The 18,287-nt window shown below is 46.3% G+C and overlaps 1 protein-coding gene across 1 annotated transcript in view; it reads right to left on the bottom strand.

Moving 5' to 3' along the window:
- Positions 1-18,287, bottom strand: part of LOC126284071 (calcium/calmodulin-dependent protein kinase kinase 1) — a 1,500,861-nt gene that overhangs the window by 1,203,146 nt on the left and 279,428 nt on the right. The gene's annotated exons all lie outside the window — the stretch shown is intronic.

The following is an 18,287-nucleotide window of genomic DNA, read 5'->3' as shown; positions in this document are numbered from 1 at the left end:
TAACGGAGTTCAACAGTATCGACTATGGATAAAATTTTGTTTCCAGAGTTTTTAATTAAAACTGTGGTCCAGAAGGGTGATGACTTATCCCAAATTCGCTTCAACTACATGTTAGAGAAACTCGTTGAGTGTGGTGAAAGGAATTAATCGGGAAGTGGTTACTGAACAAGTTTCGCAATGGAGATTCAAAAACAGCCAACAGTCGTGCATTCGAGGATGACCTAGAGATCCCATCATGCAAACAGCTGTGGAACAGCTGTGGAACGCTAAATGAACATGCAGAATAGGCTCGTCTCCATATATCTATCGAGAGATCAAAATACACAGCCAATTTCTCAACAGCGTTACAGTACAGACGAAAACTACCGGAAAAGAAGCCAACGACAGCGTGACAGAGAGAAAAACAACACGGTCGCTTCCTTTCATAGCACGTATTTCCTGCAGAAGAAATAGGCAATCTCAATAAAAGATGAACTCACGTTCTGCAACACAGTGATCAACACTGAAAGTCTACACATGTCTTACAAGCACATGAAAGACGGGACTAAGAGTAGCCGAGAATCTGTGAGGGCAAGATCCTTTGAAAAATAATGGGTCCTGCGAGAGTACAATGAAGTGAGAAAAAGTCGTGGGGTAGCAGAATGCACATATACAGTAGCATCGCGTACGCATAGTATAAGAGGGCAGTGCATTCCCGAAGCTGTCATCGTGAAAAGGTTCCCGACCGGATTAGGGCCCCGACATGGAATTAATAGAATACGGATTGGTAGTTGGAGCTAGTTTTATCGTGTTTAGGACATCGTTAGGTAATTCAGTATTCCGAGAGATACAATGTCCAGCGAGTACGGAGAATACCACGTTTCAGGCACTACCTCTCGCTAATGACAATGCAGTGGCCGACGGCCTCCACTTAACGACTGAGAGCAGCGGCGTTTGCGTATAGTTGTCAGTGTTTACAGACAAGCAACACTGCGTAAAATAATAGCAGAAGTCAATGTGGAACGTACAGTGTGGGCTAATGTTAATAGGCTAGGACAGCAGACGAACACGCGAGTGCTTTTGCTAACAGCACGAAATCACCTATAGCGCCTCTCCAGGCCACATCAGTTGAACCCTAGGTGCCTGATGAGATGAGCCCCGATTTCCGTTTAAAAGAGCTGATGGTAGGATTCGAGTGTGCCACAGATCCCCACGTGGTCACGGACCCAAGTTGTCAGTAAAGTACTTTGAAAGCTGGTGGTGGCTCCTTAATAGTGTAGGCTCTGTTTACATGGATTGTACTGGTTGTTCTGAATGTTCAACTACTTAAACACCATTTGCAGCCATTCACGAACGTTATGTTTCTGAACAACGATGAAGTTTTTATGGGTGAGAATATACCATGTCATCAGACCACAATTGTTCGCGATTGATTTGACATTTCGAGCGAATCGTTTGGCTATCCATACCGCCTGATATGAATCCCACAGATCATTTATGGGGCATAACTGAGAGATCAGTTCGTGCACAAAATCCTGCACAGCTAACACTTTCGCAAGTATAGACGGCTATAGAGGGAACACGGCTCAATATTTCTGCTGGGGCTTCCAACGTCGAGTTGCTGCACTACGCCATATCCGACACGGTGTTAGTAGATGTCGTATGACTATTGCCACATCAGTGTATAAGGAAGAAAGTTTACGTTCGAAGGTCATGCAATCCGGAATCAGTATACCAATCGGGCAAGGATGCCACTATAATACCTTGCCCACCTGTCGGTGCTTATATACCAGCATCGGAGTAGCTCTGTATCGCGTTTACGCTGCAGTAACGCCTTCAAATGGAACAGTTTTCATCGTCCATTATAGTACAGACCGTGAGGAAGAGAAAAGTCATGGCCTCTTGTACGAACAGCGCACAGTGCCAGCATGTCCCGATAAGCGGGTTCAAATATTTTGGGTAGCCCTTGGCCTAGAAATCATTTAACATACCTATCGGAACAGCGAGCGCACTGTAGCTGACCTACAGCACGGGGTCAATCGGATGGTTTATTTGCTTTACGTATGGTCTAGGTTGGATCGTGGGAGGCTTATAGAAGCACCATTTATTATGGGCAGCTTCTGAGAAAACTCCGAAAGACCATGATTTTTTGGTATATAAAGCAACAATTGTGGGGATGGCCGTTTGTGTAATTTATATTTATGAAAAAGTTTTATCATATATATTCTTAAGACGATGTTCTCTGGGAGCCTTCAAACTCTTTACAGTATCGTTATCCGTTACTGAGATGGAGAAGTTTCGTCACCGTACTTACGAGCGTAATGTCCGGTAGAAGGCGTACTGAAAGCTTTTACGGTCATCCCAGTGTTCTGAAGTCACCAAACTAAGTTTTCAGTCAGCCTTTTTCCATGAATAAAGCTTTATGATGCTCTGTCTCCATATAATGACCAATTCACGCCTTTACATATGTGCTAGAAGTGCTACAGTAGTGACAAAAATGGGCTATGAAGAACCTTAACATGCCTGTAAAAAAAGCGTAAAATGGCTTCCAAAAATTAAGTCAATCTGAAAAGACTGCAAATTCCATAAAATATTTCCATTAACATTTTTCCTCTTTTAAGATGCAAATCATTAGTTAGACATTATCGATGAATTGCGACTGATGAGCAAAGCATCCGGAACGAACGTAAGCAGACGAGTGTGTGTTGACGTTATATTATGCACACTTATTTTTTGTTTGTGTATGAAAGTGAATAAAAATGTCGAAGTACATGAATAGACTGTCTAAACATAACTGACCTATGGAATTCGTTTTATTTAAGCAGCACGTTCTTCTGTAGCAGTGAAAAGAACGAGGAGAAAAATATTGTCGGAGCATAAACCGACGAATACGTTTATCTTTAAAAGACTGACAAAAAAGTAGGAAACCAGCAGCCTCCATCCTCATTCTCCTCCCTCACCCAAAAATATTGGCAAGTGAACATATTCGCGCTCATCTGCGCTGAAAGAGAGTAGCAAAGAGACTGTGGCTACGGAAGAGAGAGGAGACAGTGCCAGTGACGAAGAAAGAGACAGTAATGTCGAGAGAGAAAATTTGTGAAAGATGAAGAGACGTGGCTGAAGAGAACAGCACTGAGATCCAAAGAGAGAGGACATATCGATGATCAGTGAGAGGGAATGTCAGTAAAAGTGGATGAGTGGTGGATGGAGAAAGTAGAAGTGGGAGCAAAAGAGAGAGGAGAGAATGTAAATGAAAACTACAGCTCTGGAGACCGTAGACAGATTTGCAGGATCTGGACACTGCCCTACTGGGGAACTTCAAAGCGTATGTACAAAGGAGGATACATTCTGCACGAAAGTTTAAACACGTGGGCCGGCCGCTGTGCCCGAGCTGTTCCAGACATTTCAGTCTGGAACTGTGCGACCGCTACGGTCGCAAGTTCGAATTCTGTCTCCGGCATGGCTCTGTGCGATGTCCTTAGGTTAGGTTTAATTAGTTCTAAGTTCTGTGGGACTAATGACATCCGATGTTAAGTCTCATAGTGCTCAGAGCTGTTTGAACCATTTAAACACGTGGGTACAGGGAAGAAATTAGGTGGGCCCTTCAGAACTTTTGGCTACTGAGGTATGATGGAGACGTTGTCAGTGTGAAAGAAAGACAAAAGGTGACAATTTAAATGAAAGAGGAGACAGTGGCAGTGGGATATAAACCAATGGCAGAAAAAGGAGACAATAGCAGAGAGGCGTACACAGGGTATCCCAGAAATGAGATTCCTCAAGATGCCCTCTACAGCTCTTTGGAGTCGAGTAGAGGAAAGGAACCCGTGTACAGAGACGTCATCCAATAGCGCTGAAGAGCTTTGAAGTTACAGGTGCCGGCGCCTGCCAATAGGCCACCTCTTCTACAGCAAAAGTGACTTTGTACACTGACGGAACGTCTCTGAGTGTTGTATGTCACTCAGTGAAAGCCAGATTATCCGCTGGTTCCTGACTTTTCTATCTGTTGATAGACATAAAAGCCTTTCCTATGCTCCGACAGAAGCATTTTTCCGCTGGTTTTCAGAGATTATGAATGCCTGATGGAACCAAAGTAGGAAACGGCAGCTGCAGAGTGAACGCAGCAGCTATGCTGGGCAGAAGGTCTAAAGACACCGATAAACCATTAAAGGACATAAGGAAGATCTTTAATAGCACTAAATTGACTCAGAAAGACACCTCTAGGAGAAACGAGATGTTCAGAGAAAGAATACAGTGTTCCTGAGCTATGAAAAAGTCTTTCAGAAAAAGCTAACAGTCACCTGATGGGGTTTCTAACGGCCCTAAACCAGACGAAAAAAATTACTTTCATAATCTTAACCTATGACTTGCCTCATATTTGGAAAAAAAGACTTTCGATTAGGTCCGTGGCAAATTAATTTGCGTAAAGCTTTGTTATTACTTTCAGAAAAGCATTGTTCGCTGTTCGCTCGTCTGACGATTATTTTAAAGAGGATTAACTCTGTCACATAATTTTAATGAAGTGGTAAATCTTCCATATACAAAAAAGAGAACGGAGAAGAAAGCATTACAATCCCGATGGAACATTCTAACATTGGCTGTCTGACGCGCATTTCAAGCTATGTATTTTCTACAGAACTCAGACGTAGTAGGAAAAAGCGCACAGCACTAAGTCCCAGTCAATTACTGAACGATATTCATAGACGCTATGCTTTTACTTCAAAGGCGGAAGCTCCCTCCGTGAAATTCAGTCTAATTGGCTTACTTACGTAGAAGTGGTAGCTTATGAACTTGCTACACTATTTTGTGGCAAGACGCTGAATGACTTGTGATCATTACCTTGAGAACAACGCAGAAACGTCGAAGGTAATGAGCTCATACTGAATAGCCTCATTCAAAGGAGAGTTTTTTGCAGTCCGTCTCTCAGTTGCGCCGCTGCAAGGGTGACGGAGCAGACCGCTGCTTGTTAACAGTATTGATGCGACTGCACCGAGTTCACAATACAGTGACGGCCTTACCCTTTCGCAGGTACGATTCTGCAAGATGTTACAAAAGGGCAATGAACTCCCAACCTGCTAGCCAGTAGATGTGAACACGGTTCAGTTCACGTATCTCAAATTACAAGTCGTTCACATAAAAATTTTCTGAGATTCACTCCGCGTCTTAATATGAAAGACTGTACGGGAGATGATTTGGTTTGTGGGACACTCAACATCGTGGTTATCAGCGCCCGTACAAGATCCAAATCCAGCCTCGGCACTTCCCTAATGATGATGAGATGACGAGTTCAACACAAACACCCAGTTCCTGGACGGAGAAAATCCCCGACCCGGCCAGGAATCGAACCCGGGATCCCGTGAACCAGAGGCAGCAACACTAGCCACTAGGCCACGAGCTGCGGAAGATTGTACTGGAGAAACCAACGTTTCGCTCATCAGTAGACCCTGAAGAAGGCCAATACAACCGCAACCGAAACTATAATTTTTCCAGTATAGTTTTTTACGTTATGACACGGTATGATATATAGAGAACTCTCATCTCAACTGACTCTGACCACGGAAGCCTAGGCCATTATACAGGCTAGATATTTTCAGAGGATATGACTTTTTGAAATAATCCGTCTCTTGGCAGGAGGATAACATTTTATATGCTCGACTTTTTTTTCTATGAGTGATAATCTGGGGTTGATTGATATAAAATCTCCAATACTGGAACACAGTGATTTCTTCACTACACATCAGTATCTAGAGAAGGGTTTTCTCCCGAAGTTCCGTGGAACACATTTCTAGACCCGGTTTCTCTCCGTCTTGTATCTTGCATAGGAAGCGAGTCTACTCCATTTTCATCCGCTTCCCTTAAATTTTGCTGTCCCGCGCTGGTACAGGCTTCTGAAGTGCCAAATATTTCGTTCTGTAGTCCATGTTCTCGCTTAGGTATGTTTTTAGAGAATCATTCTTATCCGAAGCCCTTATGTGACGTTAATAATCACAACCATTTTTTCTTCACGGAATGGTAGTCCGTTACCAAACCCATAACTTGAGCACCGGGATGTGTCAGTCGTGTTTTGTCGCGTAGAAATATTGGTTTATCTACTCTTATAGAACTATTTTGGCTCTTTGTTTTCTGTTACAGTCTTCTTTGCCTTCCCGACCGACTTGACGAGAGGAGGGGAAGGTGGCGCGTTTCTCGGTGTAAGTCATTACTATGACTCACTGGGTGACGCCCTGTCCTGGAGATCATTTTAATTATCTGTTCATTGTTAAATTTGCTCTTACCTGGCTTCCCCTGCAGGAATCAAGGTTCAAATTTGTGTAAATAGGAAGGTTTGAAGCCATTAGACCGGTTCTAAAGTTCACCAAGTTGAGCATTATTGCAAGTTTAGTTCACCATATAATTTTTGCCAATATACCGAACACTTAAGCCCCTATAGGCCTACTTCCTGTCACTGTTTTTACATTTGTTGTATTCCAATACCATGGGACAGTTGATTTGAAGAGAGACATTTAACTTCTACAATTGTTTTTGACGAACTTTAAAATGCCCTATTCTACTTCTGTAAATGAATTTTTTTTAATTTTTTAAAGAACGGAGTAGTTCTTTGCATTTTGGAAATCTGTACTGACCTTCACCTTGTCTTAATATGTCAGAATTTCGAAGTAATTTGAGAGGGGAGAATTTACCTATTTTTCGTATATGGAAAATTATTAAAGACTTTGTTACAGCCGGATGCATCTTGAGTGAGATGGCATGAGCAGATGTTGGCGGGGCCTGGTAGGGCACTAAAAGCATGAGGTATTTTTATGGTTCTTAGCTCGTGGAAATGGCATGTTGGGAGCTGAAAGCAATTTGTGGCGAGCCCATCTCTCAGTAAATCTTGCCAGACAGGCCCACAGCAATACAGGGCAGACAGAGCAGCCCCTCCTCAAGAGAGGTCTCCAGCAGAACAATGCCAAGGTACCTGCAGCGGCGGCAGCAGAATGCTGGGCTGGGCACGATGGACTGAAGGAATACGTCTACACAATGTGGAGAGCCACATATAATAAAAATTCACAAGTTTTTATATTTACCGATGCTGCAAATAGGCCTGTGACCTACTTCCATTGGTCGGATTGATTGTATAATAAACTCTCATGTCCGAGAAATATTTAGAGATAGACTAGGACTAACTAGGACTATTAAGTCCAAGGCACAGATTTAGATAAAGATCTTTAAGATTGTATCTGTTTGCTTGTTGGCATGGAAAGCAACACGACTTCAGAGAAAATCATCTTCCCTCTCTACGAAATCTCAAATGAGCTAGTTTCTTTTTTCCTCCAGAAACGCAGGTTTCTTAACTCTTGCTCTGGTCCGACATGAGTTTATGCTGTCGTGTGGGAGTGGAGATTTAGCGCCTGTAGAGCTCTGTGATTGGCTCAAGAGGGCGTGAATGAGGTGTCGTTCGTGCACTTTGTGGGAAAACGGACTTTTTTTCTTCTGAAGAGATGGAGGCACTCGGGTGTGGGACTTTGGTCTGGTAAGGGGCTTCTGGTAGAACCTCTGACATTTGTGGTTGGTACTTGGGACTTGTCCTAATACTTCACTTGCAAGTAGTTTAAACTGGAGAGCCTGTGGTGAAGTTCTTACTGTACCAACAGTATGACTTCAAACGTCTCGGACTACTCGGTTGCCGAAGGCACACTTATTCGTTTTTGGTTTACCAGTATTGACGTTTGGTATCCTTGTGCACTCTGTTGTATAAGTGAGTCAAATTGGTCCTTGGCATAGCCAACGAATGGGCGTGTCACACACTGAAATCTACCGTGATTCCAGAGCTCTGGTAGAGAATAAATTGCGAACCGTCTGCCTGATCGCTAGACCACGATATTTGTGAATGTCTTTCGCGGCCGCGATCGATTCACAGCTGCCGCCTCAGGTCTCGCCTCTGCCACACATTTCTCGCCATAAGTTACTTCGCTGCACGAAGCAAGGAGCGCAACGTATTTCCTCTCTGGCATTGTCAGGGCGTACAGATTTCAATCGCCACTTGCTCTCGGCTGCACCTATATAGAGAAAGTTCTGCAGATTTGATCAATCAATGTCTGCTCAGCGTCAGATCAATTCAGATTGCGTTATCCGCATTTTTAGGGGCAGAGTACCTGACTCATTTCTGTCACCCAGGATCCGTGTCCATAGTATTCTTAAACCACCTGTTAGTTACTTACGGAGTTCAATTAACACCTTGTTTAGCATATCTGTTTTTCTTTTCAAAATGAAAGGTTGTTAGAACTCTAGAAAATTTTGCCTTATTCTCAATAATTTACATGGTCCCCACAGGGTTAACTTTCATTGTGGAGTCCCCTGCCAGGATCTCGGATTGATGGCACCTTCTGTGACCGTCAGATCGCATTGCTTAGCATAGTCTTTCAATTTGATATTCCTTGACCACAATTTTGAATTGAGGTCACCTTATGCGACGGTCAGATAGTCATGAAGCATCTGTTCCCCATGTTTAATGTGGTGCACTGGAAGAGTAGACTCGCATTGCTGGCACCTATACATAGTATTAATATTTAATTATTGTATGTGTGTATTTTCAAGTTTTGCTTGTGACTTCTGTGTCACTTGATTGTTTGTTTCCGATGGCGAACGGCGTTTTACTGATTTGTTGGGATAGAGTGAGATTTCTCGTTTGTGAGCATAGACTAGGGTGCTGTCACTTGAATTCGATGACAGGAACTAGGAATCAGTAGCTCACGGGAGCGCCATTCAGAGTACAGTATGTGTGTCATAGGAATTAGAGCTTAAATTCGTTTGGGTCAGAATTAGAGTGCATGCTTACAAGAAGCGAGGCACTTTTGCTACAGAGTTGTGGAAGTAGTTGTGTTTTGTTAACCATGGATCCACGTCAGATTATGGTACGAGACTCACCATCAGTGAGACTGGAAGACCAGAATCACGAATGAAACGTCACAGAATGATGGAATCTTGTTCAAGTAGTCCGGAAGATGTTAGAGGTGGATCTCAGTTTGCGTCTCTCATGCAATTCATGCAAGAGGCAGAAAGGAAGAGGCTAGAGGCAAGAGGCAGTAAGTGAGAGACAAGAGCAGAGAAAACGTTGTGGCAGGAAGAAGAGGACAGGCACAAATTAGTCATTAGAACGGTCACAGACGGTATAGATGGATTCAAGAATGGGACGTAAGAATCCAAGAAGAGTTAGAGAATGTCAAGAAAACGACAGCAGAAACGCGTGAGGTTGCGGACCAGGTGAAGCGCGATGTCAAAACTGCGCGACTGGTAGCGCAAGTTGCAAGAATGGACGCATCATTAATCAAAGAAGAAGTTAAACTGGCAAGAATTTATGTGTATAAGACAAAAAAGGCACTAGCAACTATCCAAAAGCAAGGCAAAAGATAAATAGTTTAAGAAACGCAGGAAAAAATGAGTGAGACTGCAAGCAAATCGAACAGACAGACATCAAACAGGCTGAAATGTCTGAAGTTAAATATCAGCACATCCGAGTCGCTGCGCAACAGAACGAGTGGCCTAAGTACGTTCGGCAGGCACATAAGTGGGTCGTGCAATTGCAAACAGAATCTCCTTCTGCACATCGCGATTGAGAGTATCACAGAAGCGAAGAAAATGTTTTGCGACTCTCCGAACCGCTCTATGGGGACGAACACCTTCTCATGAGCGAATGCATATGTAGCTACATATGATTAATGCGAAACCACATTAGCGACACATTAAAATTTACTCATTTTAAGAACGTCTTATGGCCTGCATTTAACGTTTGACCAGAATAGGTCTCTATGTTATTAGTACCTTGGGATTGTACACCCTCTCATGTTACCACCAGCCGTTAAGTTTTTGCATCACGTGAAACGATCTCTTTTATCCCACTTCTTAGATATTACTTGTCACTTCTAGCCAATCTGGATACTTGTATCCATAATGGAATATGATTGTGGGCTACATACCCATTCATCATGCCATTAGCAGATAAATATTCGTAATGGGACAATATTGTGATAATGTAGATTTTCCCAGTGTATCAAATACTGGTGATTTTCACGGGTTTTCAGACGGGTTCCATCCTCCTGACGACAACACGATATTTCGGCGGACCATCTGGCCGCCATCTTCAGGTGAGATTGAGTGCACAATCACGCCGGAACTGAACAGACCTCTGCTTCTGCGGCTCCTTCATACCGCGGGTACTGGCCGTTGCGCGTGCGCCAGCAACGTAAGAGCTGCCCTCTGTGAGGCAGAGAATTGCAGCAGCGTCTGCGGTGAAAACTGTCAAAAGCGAGGAATCGCAAAATTAATATGCAGCCGGTAGGAAACCAGACCGTTGTTATCTGTGATAAAATAGGATTCCACGTCTTACTTAAAGGAAAACTTTTATCTCTATTAATAATATCATCAGACAGACGTATTTCAATTGATTCTTTCAATACGCAATCATAGTAACGGGAAGCCTAGGCAATAATTTGCGTCTCATTATACGACATACTGTGCCCTTCATTACGACTGTGTTCAGCAACCGCTGAATTTTCCGGCTGGAGCAGACGTGTATGCCGTTGATGTTCCACGCATCGATCTTGAACTGAACGAACAGTCTGTCCAATGTAGGCCTTTCCGCAGTGACAGGGAATCTTGTATACCCCAGGCTTCTTCAGACCCAAATCATATTTAACCGATCCTAGAGGGGTCTAGTTTTGGCCAAAGGCACAAGGACGCTTTTAATATCATATTTCCTGAGGATTCTTGAAATTTTCGGAGAAATACTTCCCACGAAGGGTAAAAAAGCAACTGATTTATAAGTGTCCACTGTTGGTTCTCGTGGGGGTCCAAATTGAAAAGCACGAGTAATTTGGTGATCAGAATACCCATTATGCCTGAAAACAAGCTTAAGGTGATCCAAATCCTGTTTCAAGTTATCGGAATCCGAAACAGCATAAGCCCTCCTGACCAGTGTGCCTCAAACTCCCAAGCGTTGATGTTGTGGATGACAACTTGTGGCATGGAGGTAGCGGTCCGCATGCATAGGTTTTCGGTATACACTGTGTCCCCAAGTCTCATTTTCTTTCTTATGTACTAAGACATGCAAAAAAGGTAATTTGCCATTTTTTTCAATTTCCATCGTAAATTTGATTCGTGGATGAAGACAGTTAAAATGATCTAAGAATCGATGAAGATATTCCATTCCATGTGGCCAAACGATAAAAATATCATCCACGTATCTCAAAAAATTTGTTGGTTTAAGAGAAGATGTCCTAAGTGCCATATGCTAAAAATCTTCCATAAAGAGATTGGCGACAATAGGGGAAAAAGGACTCCCCATAGCGACACCGTCAGTGTGTTCAAAAATTGCTTCATTAAATAAAAAATACGTCGATGTCAATACATGGTGACACAGCTCACTAGTTTTGTCATCCAAGAGCTGACCAATTAGCAATAAAGATTCCTCCAGAGGAACCTGAGTAAAAAGCGAAACAACGTCAAAGCTCACTAGAAGTTCAGATGATCCAGGGTGAAGAGACGTCAGGCGTTGAATAAAATCGGACAAGTTGGATATGTGGTGTTCACACTTCCCAACGTGTGGGCTCAGAACAGAAGCAAGATATTTGGCCAAATTATAAGTAGGGGCGCCCAGATTACGAACGATCGGAGGAAGAGGTGCCCCAGGTTTATGTACATCAGGTAGACCATACAACCTGGGTGGTACTGCCGCCCCTGGATGAAGTTTTTTTAATGATATCCTCAGGCAATGATCTCTTCTTAATAAGAAAGATGGTCTTCCGCTTGATCCGATCGGTAGGATCGCTCCGTAGCTTACGGTATGAAGAATCCTCCAACAAACAAGCAATTTTTGCCAGATAATCTTCACGAGTAAGAAGAACAGTAGCACTGCCTTTATTAGAAGGAAGAATTAAAATATCCGTATCTCCCCTAAGTGACCGAATGGCCTTCCTTTCACTAGGAGAAATGTTTTTCCGTGGTGGTGGTGCTCGACGAAGATGATTACACACTTCGTGTCTTATTTCTTCTGCCCGATCTTCAGCACTAATAATATCGACAGTACGCAAATGTCTCGGTGTGGGAACGAAATTCAAGCCTTTCTCCAAAACCTACAAAGTGGCTTCGTCCAATGTCTTATCGGTAAAATTAATAACAGTCCGGCAGCGACTGATGTCATCAAATGTGGATGGTTTTGGCGAAGTCGATGAAATTTAGAAGATTGTTTCTTCACAGTATTTTTCTGAGTAGACTCCGAATAGGCCCATGAGGCTTCGTCAACCCAATTCCAGGATGCAGAAGACAGACGTGAAGAAAGTTCCAAATGTAAAAAACACAAATCTTTGGATACTGAATCCAACTGTCGACGTGTAAAACGAATTCTCTCACGTATCAAAGCAAAACTAGCACGTTTCATGATATTTTTAGTAATGTCAGTGTCAATAAAATGAGAAATTTTAGCAAATTTCGGAATGAAACCTTCATCCCTGTATCTCAGTAAGAACACCAGTGCTCACAGCAATTTTCCTTCCTTCTTGCATAATTTATCAAATTTCTTCACAAGAACAACCATCTCCTCCCCGTAGAGGTTCTTGATGTGATAACGTAGATTTTCCCGGCGTATCAAATACTGACGATTTTCACGGGTTTGCAGCCGGGTTCCATCGTCCTAGCGACAACAAGATATTTCAGCGGAGCATCTGGCCATCTTCAGGTGAGATTGAGTGCACGATCACGCCGGAACTGAAGAGACCTAGCTAGCTTCAGCCTGACAGAGACAGATTGGTCTCTGTTGTTCGGTGGAGTCTAAGCTGGTTGGCTATTCCTCCAAGCTGGCGGTGTGTGTGGGTTGTCCTTTCGTTGTGTTTATGTCCTTTCAGTCTGCTGGGACGGCGTTCCTGGCGTGCTTGCAACTTATTGGTCGCGAAGCAGGTGTGGCCATCTGGTGGCGTTGAGACGCTGCACACGGTGGCCTAGTGCTCGGAGGAGCGGATTTGTTGACTGCATGGTCTTCTCGTAGAAGAGTCGTGCAGCCTGGCGAAACCTCTCTCTAACAGTTGGAATGTTCGAGACTCGGTTAATGTCGTCCGACGGTAAGTCCCGAGGGAGGTGCAACGCCAGCCGTAGGATCCGGTTTTGGAGTCGTTGTAGTCTTCCGACGTGGCTCGCTGCGGCGTTGCCCCAAACCACAGCGGCGTAGTCGATGAGTGGACGGATTAGAGTCAGATACATCGCTACACCCAGGTCAGGTGGGAGTGCAGTTGATGGATTGAGGAAGGGGTAGAGCTGTGTCATTCTACCCCTGACCTTTTTGACTATATCATCGATGTGTTGTCTCCAAGTGAGCCCTCTATCCAGCGTCACACCCAGGTACTTTGCTGTAGTGCCCCAAGGTACGGCGGTTCCCCTAATGGTGATCTGCGGTAGAGCAGCTGGAATATGTTTCTTCGTGATGAGGAGGGCTTGCGTCTTAGCCCCATTGAAGCTGAGGCGCCACCTCCTGGCCCACTGACTAAGTGTGTCAGCTGCTGCTTGCATGCGTCGTTGGAGTAGAGCTGCATTCATGCTCCTTGCGTACATCGCCGTATCATCTGCGTAGAGGGAATAGTGGACCCTGTCCATCCGCGGCATGTCTGCAGTATACAGGATGTAGAGTATGGGGCCGAGGACGGAGCCTTGGGGAACTCCAGCCCTGACCAGACGGCACGTCGACAAGTCCTCCGTGCGGACATGGAAGCTTCTGTAGGAGGCGGACATGCGGTAGGGGCACACCGAGGTCCAGAAGCTTGAAAAGGAGCCCCTCATGCCATACAGAATCGAACGCCCGTGACACATCCAGGAAGATGGCCCCGAATAACTCCCGTCGTTCAATGGCATCAAGGGCCTCTTCGACTAGTCGAAGCAGTTGGTGCGTTGTTGCATGACCAGGGCGAAAACCACATTGTTCGTCTGGCAGCAGACGTTCTTCCTGAATGTGACGTTGTAAGCGTCTGAGATAAAGTCTTTCAAAGACCTTGCTGACCGCTGGTAGTAAGCTGATGGGCCTGTAGCTACTTTGTAAACGAGGGTCCTTCCCAGGCTTCTGGATGGGCACTACCTCCGCATGTTTCCATGCTTGAGGATAGTGTCCAGTGCGGAAAATGTTGTTGAAAAGTCGAGCCAGGTGTTCTGTGGCTGCTGGTGGCATCTGTCGCAGCATTTCAATGGTGAGCTGGTCAGGGCCTCCCGCCTTGCGCTTGTTGAGTCGCCGAAGTTCTACGGAGACTTCATCAGCATCCACCTCTTCGATGTGATCGTCGCCCACAGGTGCATTGAGGAATACTGGAAGACGTTGTGTAACCAGTCGAATGTGATCCGGATCCATGGGGTCCATGATGGGCTGGAAATTTCGTTCAAAAACATCAGCGATGGCGTTGGATTTGTCCGCTGGGCTGCTGGCGATGTTTTGACCGACTTGTAGCGGCGGTATCCTCTGTCATCGGCGGAGGAAGAACTGCGTGGCTTTCCAAGCAGTACTATCATCAACCCGAAGAGTGGCCAGGCGGTGGGACCATTCCTGATGGCAGTGATTTGCAACGGCAACCTTTATCTCTCTCCTCATCCGGTTTAGTGCCCTCTTCGTTGCTGCGTTTCGTGTCAGCTGCCATTCACGGAATAGGCGATTTTTGGTGGTTATCGCCTCCATTAGATGTGGTGGCAGTTGCCGAGATCGGTCAGGTGGTTCAGATCGCGGCCGCGGTGTGGCCCGGTGCACCGCCTGTATAGCACAGTCTTGAAGGAATCGGGCATAGCCATCAACTCCAACCTCAGCAGCATCTGGTGCATCTCGGAGGCCCTCAGCGATCAGCTCCTGGTATCGGATCCAGTTGGTGTTCCTGGTCTGGATTCCTCTCCGCGACACTGGCTGAGCATCGACATCGATGTCAAAGATAACTGGAACATGGTCCGAGGATAAGGCGTTGCGAGTGCTGGCAGATATAACATAGGGCACCCCCTTGGCCACCGCAATGTCGAGAACGTCTGGAAGTCCACCATTGTTAGGAAAGTGGGTGGGATCATGAGGTCCGAGGATGATGGCGTTCCACCGCTGTGCGACTCGGAGAAGTTTTCGTCCGTAGTTGTTGGTAAGACGAGAATGCCATTCAGTATGTTTTGCATTAAAATCACCGCCGGCAAAGACCTTTCCAGGTAATGTCAGCAGCGCTTCAACGTCCTGTTGGAGTAACTGCCTGCCAGGTGGACGGTAGACAGCCACAAACGTGATGCGCCCATGTGAGGTGTCAACAGCTACAGCAGTTGCCTCCATCGCTTGTAGTGGCGGAAGCTGAATCTGATGGTGCGCCAGTGAAGTCCGGACGTAGACCGCAGTACCACCACCATGAGTTGGTCTGTCAGTCCGATAGCACACATAGTTCGCTGCTCCGACGTGAACTCCAGGCTTGAGAAAAGTCTCCGAGACGAGGCAAATGTCAACGGCTTCATCTCGCAGCAGCTGACGAAATTCGCCATCTTGGGTGCGGATGCCCTGGGCATTCCACACGCATACAGTGACTCCTCGTTGACTACGGGCCATGCTGGGTCATCAGTGGTCCGGTGGTGACTGCCTGAACGGCTGCACTAACAGCGGCGATGAGTTGCCGCGGGATATCCCTGAGAAGCTCCCGAAGTTCTTGCAGGAGGAGCTTCATTTCTTCCATGCTGGAATCGGCCGCCTGGGATGGTGCAGATGCAGCGTGTGGGTGTTGAGCTGGGGTTTCCACGACGACAGCCTGGCGTCCCTGTTGGGAGCGGTCGTGTTGTCCCTGGTCTTCACTCTGTTGCTGATCAGGACGCAGTGCTGGTGGTCGCGCTGTGCCTCGTGGACGGCGGGCCTTCTTGTTGTCTGCAGCTGCTGCAACAGTGGCTGGCGCCGTCGCAGGTACGGGGGCCTGCGGAGAGGAGCCAGGGGAAACAGCAGCAGCAAAACAGACTCCAGGTCTGACTGGTGCAGGCCGCTTTATTGAGCCAGGGCGCTGGCCACGGCTCCGTGCCGCAGCCCGTTGGAAGCTGGAACAGCCGCGGTAAGAGGCAACATGTTCTCCTCCACATCCAGCGCATTTGGGCGGTCCATCTGTCCGCTGCCGTGTGCAGTCGCGACTAGCGTGCTCCCCTGCACACTTAACACAGCGTGGGGGTAGCGTGCAGAACCGTGCTACATGCCCAACCATTTGGCAGTTGTAGCACTGAGGTTCTCCCCTATTCGAGCGGAGTTTTTCTGTAGTGACTGGTGTCGCCGCTATCTTCGTGACCTGCCACAGCCCACGGTTGTGTGGGATATCACAAGTGACCACTAGGACCAGCGGCGTCTCCTTTCTGGTTCGGCGAGACGGTAGGCGGGTTATCGACCTGAGTCCAAATCCTCCAGTTGCTGCCGGATGTGATCCAGGCTGTAGTTTCGAGGGAGCCCTCGAAAGACGATCTTTAGCGTCTTGTCCGTTGCCGACGGATAAGTGTAGAACGGCTTTTCCTGTTCTCCGAACGCAGCCGTAACCTTTCTGTAGTCATCAGCTGTTTTCAGTGTGACCTTGTACGGGTTGGTGCCAGCAGGCTTGATGACAACGTTGTCTTGGCCAACAAGACGAAGCAGCATCCTGTAGAGGCCGTCGTAGTCTTCAGTATGTTGGACCACAATAGGCGGCGGCCTTGGTTCACTCTTCTGAGTAGGTAACTCCACACCTTCAGCGAGCTCATCATAACTGTTTGTCTTCGGAACCGGCGGTGCAGATGACAGTTGAGCCTTCCTGGCCGGCCGTTTGACGAGTTGAAAACCTTCCTCATCGACGACGACATCCGCCGGTTTTGCCTTCTTTCCCTTAGGAGGGGCTCGAGTAGTTCGTGTGGTGGTGGTCGCCCTTCTTTTCGTCGTCCTGGTGGAGGTGGACGCTTCATGTCGTGCCGCCGTCTCGTCGTCTGATTCGGGCAGCGGTACTTGCAGTGCAGCCGACTCGAAATCCATAGTCGTGTCCATTGACGATGCCTTGGTCGTCTTAGGTGGGGGGCCGGATGGGGCCGCCGGCAAAGCAAGCTCTGCCGGACGGCGATCCGCCACACCCTTCGCTGTACGGACATCCTCTCGCTCCGACATCTCAGCGCAGACTGTGAAGAGACCTCAGCTTCGGCGGCTCCTTTATTCCGCAGGTACTGGCCAAGCGCGTGCGCGAGCAACGGAGGAGCTGCCCTCTGTGAGACGAAGAATTGCAGGAGCGCCTGCGGTGAAAACTGTCAAAAGCGAGGAATCGCAAAATTAAAATGCAGCCGGTAGGAAACCAGACCGTTGTTATCTGTGATAAACTAGGATTCCACGTCTTACTTAAAGGAAAACCTTTATCTCCATTAGTAATATCATCAGACAGACGTATTTCAATTGATTCTTCGAAAATTTCAATAATCCTCAGGAAATATGATATTAAAAGCGTCCTTATGCATTTGGACAAAACTATATCCCCCCCTTGGATCGGTTAAAGATGGTTTGGGACTGAGGAAGCCTGGGGTATACAAGATTCCCTGTCACTGCGGAGAGGCCTACATTGGACAGACTGTTCGTTCAGTTCAAGATCGATGCGTGGAACATCAACGGCATACACGTCTGCTCCAGCCGGAAAAATCAGCGGTTGCTGAATACAGTCGTAATGAAGGGCACAATATGTCGTATAATGAGACGAAAATTATTGCCTCGGCTTCCCGTTACCGGGATTGCGTACTGAAAGAATCAATTGAAATACGTCTGTCCGATGATATTATTAATACAGATAAAGGTTTTCCTTTAAATAAGACGTGGAATCGTACTATATCACAGATAACAACGTTCTGGTTTCAGACCGGCTGCATTTTAATTTTGCGATTCCTCGCTTTTGACAGTTTTCACCGCAGGCGCTGCTGCAATTCTTCGCCTCACAGTACCCGCGGTATGAAGGAGCCGCCGAAGCTGAGCTCTCTTCAGTTCCGGCGTGATTGTGCACTCAATCTCACCTGAAGATGGCGGCCAGATGGTCCGCCGAAATATCGTGTTGTCGTCACTAGTAATGTAGATTATGACTGGTTACTACGGTGCTACAGTTTCATAATTGAAACGGCCAAACTGTGGGATGCAGTAGTTTAGTGTCTCTCGCTTCTGAAGAAAGGCAAATTATTTCGGCTGAAACCTGTGTAAATTTTGGTTTCTATTTCTAACTGAGACTAACGTGGTACATCTTTGCTGAAAGTAGTAGTCCATACGTATAATTAGTGTGGTCCGGACAAACGAGGCATGTCAGACAAGAAGATTATGTTTTACA

Source organism: Schistocerca gregaria, chromosome 8, assembly GCF_023897955.1.
Source record: "Schistocerca gregaria isolate iqSchGreg1 chromosome 8, iqSchGreg1.2, whole genome shotgun sequence".
NCBI lineage: Eukaryota > Metazoa > Arthropoda > Insecta > Orthoptera > Acrididae > Schistocerca > Schistocerca gregaria.
Note: the sequence above shows the minus strand (reverse complement) of the source record. Positions and strands in the feature narration are given on the sequence as shown.